Consider the following 10,011-nt stretch of genomic DNA (forward strand, 5'->3'; position numbering starts at 1 on the left):
TAAGTTCTTGATGAGCCGTTCCATATAAGTTATCAAATTTACCAAATTTTCATTACTAATGATTACTATATTGCCCAATTTCTACTGTACACTCTTTAACCCTTATCCTTGAGTGGCCTCTTGGCCTTGATAATGTGGTGATGCCTATGTAAAAAAAAAAAAAAAAAAGAAAAAATGATTCCTTCTTTTTCAAAAATAAAAAAGGACGTCCTTTTTCACACAGTGCGTGATAACGCCACGTTTTTGTTATGATTGTGTGATCCAAATAAATTATTTATTCAGATGTTGGTCGTTTATTGTTATTTGATTTTATTAGCAGTTTCCTCGGCAAAGAGTGCTAACGTTATTATGATGTACGTTCTGTTGCGAATATAAATGTTGAAGGACTCGGACATGTACTTCCTTGACACATTTTTGATTTGCTGAAATTTGATTCGATTAGACTCAGACTATTTCACAGAGTTTATATGCCACAAAACAGAGAAACCAAACCAAGTCAAGAATCGAATCCAGTAAGACTACTCAAAGTTGATCACGTTATAGAATCTAATGCAGATACTTCAATGAATATCTTCTAAGCAGTTTCGGTTGGGTAAACAACTGCTAACAGTACGGATTATTTTGTAGGATGGTGATCGGTTGACTGTACACCCGCAGCAATCATTGAATTTTGATTCGCGTTTTCTCCCCGTTTATCACTGGCCAACAACATTGTTGCATTGTTGGGCAAGAAACCATTGTTTGTCAGAAAACGAGTTAATGATAAAAGAAAACAACGAAAAACGATTCTACAAAATCTCTAATGACTAACAAGAAAATACGACGACCAAAAACAAATGTAATGATATAAATTTATTCACTTGTCTTTTTTTTTATATTCAAGAATAAATATGAGACTTGTATAATCCGAGACAAAAATTGAATCGGTAATCAATATTATATACTAGCATTTCAGCTCGGCGTTGCCCGGGTGTTTGGAGGTGTGTGTTGAGCAAAATAATAAAAAAAAAGTGGTAGTAGGAAGGCAGGCTCAAACTCGTACCGCGAAGGAGGAAAAAACGGGGGAAAAACGTGACGTCTTTGCTGTTACGACCACCGGCCAACTGGAAGTGCCGTAGGTTTAAATTAAGGCTAGACAATCGAAAAGAGTGAATGACTTTCGAAAATATCGGCGAAAAAAGCGGCCCTCCCTGTTGAAAAGTGCCCAGTTAAGGGTGAAGAAATTAATGTTTTTAGCCAATTTTTCGGTATTTGTGGTCTGATGGGTCGAGCTTCAAAACGATACTGATCTTATGAAAATCCGTCTCCTCTATCGAAAGTTTTAGGCAGGCATGCAAACATACATACATACATACATTTATATATTGGTAGCTCAAATTTTCGACCTAAACCGATTAAAAAACTTGCCCTATCTCCGAATACCCTTTATGTAAAATTTCAAATGTTTAGATCAGAAATTGTCTAAGTAATTTGGTAGAGACAACAGAGGTAAAAAATTTTAAAACTTTGACCCCTATTGTTACTCCTTAATATTTATTGTTTTATGCTCATGTCCAAGGAACCTATATCTAAAATTTCAAGTGTTTAGACCCAAAATTGGCGGAGGAGTTAAGTAGAGTTCTCAAAGGTCAAAATTAACAGCCAAATTTCTGGCCGAAAATGGATTACAAAGATTTTCCCAAATCTCAGTACACTGTATATCAAATTTCGAGTCTGTAGACTGAAAATTGACAGAGATATTGTGTAGAGAAATGTACACACACACACACACACACACACACATTGACAGACAGATAGACAGATAGACACTTTGACTTTTATAGATATACTAGCAGTTCCACTCGGCTTTGCTCGGGCCCTATGTACTGTTCATAAAGTTATGTGCAGATGTATATATTAAAAAGTGCGAATATGTAAAGTAATGCTTTTCTGTATAATAGTCTTCCTTAACTACTATAGAGAAAAGACCGACAGACATTTTCACTTTTATAGATATACTAGCAATGGGTGCCCGGCCTTACCCGGGTGTTTGGAGGTGTATGCTGAGAAAAAAAAAAACGCTAATTTTTTTTTAACTTTGACCCCTATTATGACCCCTTAAATTTTATTGTTTTGGGCTCAACTCGAGTTATTAAGTTAGATCCATGCCCAACGAACCTATATCTAAAATTTCAAGTGTGTAGACCCAAAATTGTCGGAGGAGTTTGGTAGAGTTCTCAAAGGTCAAATCGTTGAACTTAATCACCAAATTTCTGGCTGAAAACCGATCACATCGATTTTCCAAAACCTCAGTACCCTGTATATCAAATTTCGAGTCTGTAAACTAAAAATTGACAGAGTTACTGCGTAGGGAAATGTACACACACACACACACACACACACACGCGCGCGCGCGCGCGTTCACTTTTATAGATAGACTAGCATTTCAGCACGGCATTGCCCGGGTGTTTGGAGGTGTATGTTCAGCAAAAAAAAAAAAAGCGGTCAATTTTTTAAAACTTTGACCCCTGTTATGACACCTTAATATTTATTGTTTTGGGTTAAAATCAAGTTATTAAGTTAGATCCATGTCCAAGGACCCTATATCTAAAATTTCAAGTGTTTAGACCAAAAATTGTCGAAGAAGTTTGGTAGAGTTCTTAAAGGTCAAATCGTTGAACTTTGACCCCTTAACAGCCAAATTTCTGGCCGAAAACCGATCACAAAGATTTTCCAAAACCTCAGTACCCTGTATATCAAATTTCGAGTCTGTAGACTTAAAAGTGACAGCGTTATTGCGTAGGGAAATGTACACAGATACACAGACACACACAGTCACAGACACGTTCACTTTTATAGATATAATAGAGTAAACAAAAATATATACGTATACATAAATATATATGAAAACAATTTTGTGTTTACTGTAAACTTTTTACACAAATATTTTGCAAGTATAAATCATGTAGAATATCTGCATGAATATAATTATACGTTATAGTTAACTAAAGATGGTCATCCCATGAGAAAACCGAAAAAACTAATAGGAAATTAATTAAAATGAATGTTTAAAAAAAATATGCAAATTAGCTTGATCTTTTGCTAGTGAATGCAATTCCACAACCCATATATAAGAAAATTTTATTTTCTTTTTAAATAAATAGAAGAGGGGGGTTTTAATATGAATTTCAATACACACAAAAGAAAATCGAATTTATAGGAGTATAGAAGATAGATAGATTTGATGCAATATATAGTAATGATTTAAAAAGTATTAAAAAAAAAAAGACTCATGCGCCACCACCGAAAATCGAAACCAAAACGTTGCCTTTTTCCTGTGGTACTTGGCCTTCGAGCCGAGATCAAAGTGTAGTATCTGGTCTGCAGATACTGCCGGTCAATGGAGGGGAAACCCTCTATACTGGGACAATTAGTATTTTCGGTCCCAACCAGAGTGCCACTTTTGCCTTTTTTTCGGGAAGCTGGTTTAACCCCACATTAAAAACGACCTCGTGTCACATTTTGCTTTGGTGGGAAAGCGAATAAATACTAATAGAAAAGAGGGTTTTTAATATGAATATCAATACACACAAAAGAAAAACGAATTTATAGGAGTATATATATATATATATATATATATATATATATATATATATATATATATATATATATATATATATATATATATACTAGCTGTACCCGGCCACGCGTTGCTGTGGCTCAGTTTGTTAAAATGGAACACATGTGAAAGTAGAGAAAAGTTTGATTCTTTTTTTCAAGAGAATGTACAAATTATTTTTTTTTTAACAGATGTTAAGAAAATAAACAGAAAAATACTTCCATCATTAATTATGCAAAAAAATAAATAAAATGTTGATTTAGTGTTTCAATATGCTTATAAATTACGATAAAACTTGCTGAGTATGCACTGTTTTACGGTTGTTGTAACAATGGAACGGAAACTTAAATTTCGCTTCATTTTAATCTTTCTTAATTTTTTAATTGTGCCCCCCCAAACGAATATAATCAAAACAGTAACATTCAACAATTGTACTTTATGTATATAAAACACAAAATGGGTGTTTGTATTACTGTACACATAGATTCGAAAAAGTTGTCAAAAAACAAATATATAACAAATAAATGTTATCAAAGGCAAGATAAGTTACTTTTCTGCCAAACTGGATATATTTTTTGTGTTTTTATTCAATGCAACATATTTATTCAGCTCCAAAAACATACAGTGTTTACCGATGTATTCGAAAATTCAAGATGGCGTCTCACACCCTCTTTAACACCGTAAGTATGGAAAAAGGTGTTATAAATAAAAAACTATACAAAATACTATTAAAAACCCGCCGAATATATGTCAACCTATGTCACGGTAACATATATTGAGCGAGTTTTTAACAGTATTTTATCCGGTTTTTTTTTATTTATAACATCTTTTCCCACACTTACCGTGTTAAAGAGAGAATCAGACGCCATCTTGAATGTTCCAATACATCGGTAAACACTGTATGGTTTTCGAGCTGAATAAACATTTTACATTGAATAAAAACACGAAAAATATATCCAGTTTTGTAGAAAAGTAACTTATCTTGCCTTTGATAACATTTATTTGTTATATATTTCTTTTTGGACAACTTTTTCGAATCTATGTGTACAGTAATACAAACCCCACCAAATATTTATTAAAAAAAAAATTAAAAAAAAAAAAAAGTTAATAACGAAAGGGAAATAATTCCATTTTTAAACGAAAACGTCAGTTTACCTAACTTACTGTATTAATGCTATTTTTTTTAAGCAAGAAAAAAAAAGGTAAATATCCAGATACGCTACTACAGAACACCGACCACTCTAATTTGTTTTTTTATAGGCAATTGAGGTCGCTGACAACGAATCTGATAGTCAAACTTGGGGCAAATTTACCGTTTGCATGGTATTTACCCCTGAACCCACGAACTTCTTTCCACCATTTTGCAGCTTCCGTTTATGCTACGCGCATGCACGCTGTAGCATAAACGACGGCTTCACCAAGCAAACTACGTTGGGGGGGGGGTTCCAGGACATAGAATTTTCTAATTTTCAAAAATACATTATAGCGCTTTTTGGGTGGAAAATTTAAAATTAGCTGAAAAAGAAATAAAATAAGAAAAGGAAAGCACACCAAGTTGGAGTAGGGGGGGGGGTTAATTTATCTGTTTTTTTTTTTTACCTGGAACATCGAATTTCCAAATTTTCCGTAAGTAACACACCGACATTTACCAATTAGAACCCCATTTAACATTTTCCGAAGATTTTACTTTGTACATTGGGGGCGCGAGCGGGGAGGGGGATGTGATGTTGGCGCGCGCGCGCCCCAACATCACATCCCCCCAAACAAATTAGAGTGGTCGGTGTTCTGTAGTAGCGCATCTGGATATTTACAAAAAAAAAAATATTTAGGTTTAGCTATAAATTCCTAAACTCATTTCACCCTAAATAATTTAGATGACTGAAATAGGAATCTAATTGAATCTTTAATTTCCTGAATAGTATGCGAGAATTCATTTTTCTTCAAATTATATTGAATTCATTAATACGGACTTTAGGGACTTTTTTCGTAATGTTACTGTAAAAATTATTTTTTATTGTTACAAATTACGATACTTTATTTATATAAAAAAAGCAAAAATAAATTCTTGCGTTTTTTATTTACTACTGAAAACCATAACTTTAGTAAAGGTATTTTTTTGTTTAAACAAAATAAAACATTTTCACTAAGAGTTAAGTAAAAATAATTAGTTCATTATATTCTGCGATCATTATTTGAAAAATACTGCAATTTTCATTAAAATTCGTTAATTTCCTGATTTTTGGTGAATTTTTAAGTAAAGGGAGGAATCAAAATGTGTATACATTTTGAGCGTCGGCATTCATTTTGCGACCACGTGTGGTTAATTTAAATTAAAGTTCAATCACATGGTTACATTATCAATAATCATGTAATTAAACCCATTGAAAATTTATCGATATTGTAAACACATTCTGTTTACATTAAGCCTGTAGTGTTTTTTTAGTGATGCAATGTTGTCAACTGCGATTTTAAAAAAACCCGCGAGATCAGGAGAAAGAAATGTCCAGAAAATCGCTAGATTTTTAACTTATCGTCTGAAATTTTACAAAATCGCTAATTCCCCCCCCCAAAAAAACTCATAATGTTCCGTGTTTTTTTTTTTTTTTTTTTTTTTTGCTGTTGTTTCTTGCTTTTTACACTTTTAGATCGTATTTTAAACTAAATTTCGGAAGTTGGAATGCCCCCCCACCTAAAATGTACTTGGAAAAATCGATTTTATAGTGAGATTTAAGAATGGTTAGTCGAAAAAAAGGTGAAAAACAAAACAAATAATCAATAAATAATTGTTACCAAAGGCAATAAATGCTACTTTTTTTTACTTACATGAATGAGTTTATTTTATGTTTTAAAGTATGTTAAAGCGCTTTTTGCTTTTTTAATAATCTAATGCGGGTGTGTGGGTGCCAAATACCTCCAGATTTTCTAGAATTTCCCGCTAGATTGTAAACGAAATCTCCAGATCTAGCAGGAAAACCGCTAAATTGTAACACTGGTCACGTGACAGGAAGCGGTAATAAATAATTGTCCCTAAATAAAAGAAATGGCCCCTCGGTACAAAGAAATCCACCTATTTATCATAGAAAAATTAAGTATAATGTTATAATTAAAAAGAAATATATAAAAACACACATGGATATAGTAGACATATTATACCAAAACGTGGAAGCCATCCGTCCAGTGGTTTTTTAGACAATTAATTCCGAACGAACCAACAGTTACATTTATATATATATATATATATATATATATATATATATATATATATATCCCAAAAAGTTTTGGCCTTGATGGAAGGGAGACTAAAACTTGCTGCTATGCTTTAAAATGATCTGAAATAATAGCAGGAGGAGACTTGATTCCAAATATTTCTCATATGTTATATCTCCCTTTTTTTGGAATAGGGTACGATTATGAATATCTCCAGTATCAAATGATAGACTGTGAACTTTATGTATGAAAACCAAAGAGAGGAGATAAAACATATGAGAAATATTTGGAATTACGTTTTCCTCTTGCTGTTATTTTAGATCATTTGAAACCATAGCAGCAAGTTTTAGTCTCCTCTTCATCAAGGCTGGAGGTTTTGGGGAAATATCAGATATTTTGTAATTCATATGTAAAACTGAGGAAAAATGACTATGATTTAAACATTGTAAAAAAGTGCCGAAAATAGGCTCTGGATGATTTGGAACTTATAAAATTGAAAATAAAGTACACCAAATAGTACGTCAGTGCGCATAATTTCATTCCGTCATAAAACAAATTTCTAAAAAAAAAACAACTTGTTTTTACATAAACGTACGTATGAAAAACGACGTTTATAATATTAAAAAAATCCAACAACGGAGCTGAAGTCAATGTTTTGCTTCTAAAACAAAATTAGCTTTTTGATAAAAATATATATTATGATGGTTACGTCCTTAACAAGCTGTGATCATTTGCGTTAAATTTCTAAAAGAAACTTATTGTTTGTGTATTATTGTACTTTTAGCACTCTTTTTTTTAAGCTGTTTACATGTAATCGCCTAAAATTGTTCTTTTTTAGATGTCTTAGAATATAAGTTGGATTTTTTAAAATAATAAAAGTGTTTTTTCATATGTAATTTTAGGTTTATTAGCTAGATAAATGTATAACTGTTCTTGTAAAAATAAACTTTATTCATTTTTATTCTATCAGAAAAATATTTTCCCGGTACGCCACAGAGAATTATCAAAAAAGTTAATTATATTTTATAAGCAATACATCGACTTCAGTTCTGTTGTTGGATTTAATAAATAATAAACGTGATTTTTCATATGTAATTTTATATTTAATCGCTAGATAAAAATGTACAAATGATTTTTTTTCTGTAGAAATTTGTTTTTATGACGGAATGAAATTTGGCGCACTAGCGTACTTTTGGTGAACCAAAAATGGCAGATTAAAATCTGATATGCTGGCATTCCTTAGACTGAAAATTAAAAGAGATATTGTGCAGAGAAATGTACACAGACAGACAGACAGACACAGGCACATACACACACGCACACACATTTTCACTTATATATATATATATATATATATATATATATATATATATATATATATATATATATATATATATATATATATGTATATATATATGTCATATACTACTGGTACCATGTAACCCAGTACTACCTTCCTCATGGTCGGGTCACCGGCGACTAAACTGGTTCCTCCATCAGACTTGTTTGGTGAGGAGGGTGGCTAGTCTCCCGAAGGATTAAAAATAAGACCTTCCAAAGGGCGAATGAACCCTTTTTCGAGGTCAACGGCCAACTAGCACTAGTATGTGTTTGTGTGTATGTATGTGTGTGTTAAAGTGGAGAGAGCTCCCGTAAGCCGTGGTGAAGGCAACCTTTCTAGGATAAGCAAATCTCTGATTTAAAAAACCATAAAGCGAGAGACCAGTACCCGCATTAAGCTGGTCTGCAGTTTAACTTGTTGCTGGCTATCTTGCTCTTGCTTGTTGCTGGATTTCAACATTTTGGAGAGAGAGACTTAGCTGTCGTACAAAGCTAAGACTCTGTAACATCATCTGTGTATAGATACTCCCTCAGGCATTTTTCTATTAAAATGGTCCTGTGGCGTTGAAGTCATTTTTGGGCTCATGGACTTTAAGTGTCTTAGGGAGTGGCACTCGTCTGACAAGACGTTGCAATCATCATATATATATATATATATATATATATATATATATATATATATATGCATATGCAAAGGTGTTTACTAGGGAAAACATAAATAGTAAAGTTAATTGCTAATTTCATCTTGCTGACAGAAAGAAATTTTAATAAAATTTGGAAGGGAAGAAGTTATGTAAAGGTAAAAGCACTAATAAAGATAAAACACTAATTTTGAAATGCCGGAAGAGTGCGTCTGGCAAAATTTTGATAAAACAGTATTACTCTGAAATATATTAATTTTAAACAAGTCAGTACTTGTTTATTTTTATTGCGTTGTAATTCGGCTTTCAAACGTTTTTCATACGTATTTCAGTTGAAAATTAAAATTCAATCAACGCTTCTAGCACGGAAACCCCTACTTGAATTTCAAATTGCGTCACCAAACGCATTCTCCCGGCATTTCAAAAACAACATCGCAGATAACAGTACGCGGACTATTCATTAACCTTTTTGTTTTTTCTTCAACTTAACATCATGGCGAGGTAAAAAAAGAAATATATGTGAAATTCTGATGAAGGAGTATAACTCCGAAATATATTAAAATAAGTAAATACTTGTTTATTTTTTATTGCTTTGTAATTCAGTTTTCAATTTAAAATTCAAATTCAATCGACGCTTCTAACACGAAAAATGCTACCTTGAAATATATATATATATATATATATATATATATATATATATATATATATATATATATATATATATATAAATGTAACTCTTGGTTCGTTCGCAATTAATAGTCTAAAAAACCACTGGACGGATGGCTTCCGCGTTTTGGTATAATATGTTTTGTTATATCCATGTGTGTTTTTATATATTTCTTTTTAATTATAACATTATACTTAATTTTTCTAGTATAAATAGGTGGTTTTCTTTGTACCGATAGGCCATTTTTTATTTAGGGACAATTATTTATTACCGCTTCCTGTCACGTGACCAGTGTTACAATTTAGCGGTTTTCCTGCTAGATCTGGAGATTTCGTTTACAATCTAGCGGGAAATTCTAGAAAATCTGGAGGTATTTGGCACCCACACACCCGCATTAGATTATTAAAAAAGCAAAAAGCGCTTTAACATACTTTAAAACATAAAATAAACTCATTCATGTAAGTAAAAAAAAGTAGCATTTATTGCCTTTGGTAACAATTATTTATTGATTATTTGTTTTGTTTTTCACTTTTTTCGGCTAACCGTTCTTAAATCTC

The sequence above is a fragment of the Euprymna scolopes genome, chromosome 6 (assembly GCF_053919585.1).
Source record: "Euprymna scolopes isolate OS-2025 chromosome 6, ASM5391958v1, whole genome shotgun sequence".
Classification (NCBI taxonomy): Eukaryota; Metazoa; Mollusca; class Cephalopoda; order Sepiida; family Sepiolidae; genus Euprymna; species Euprymna scolopes.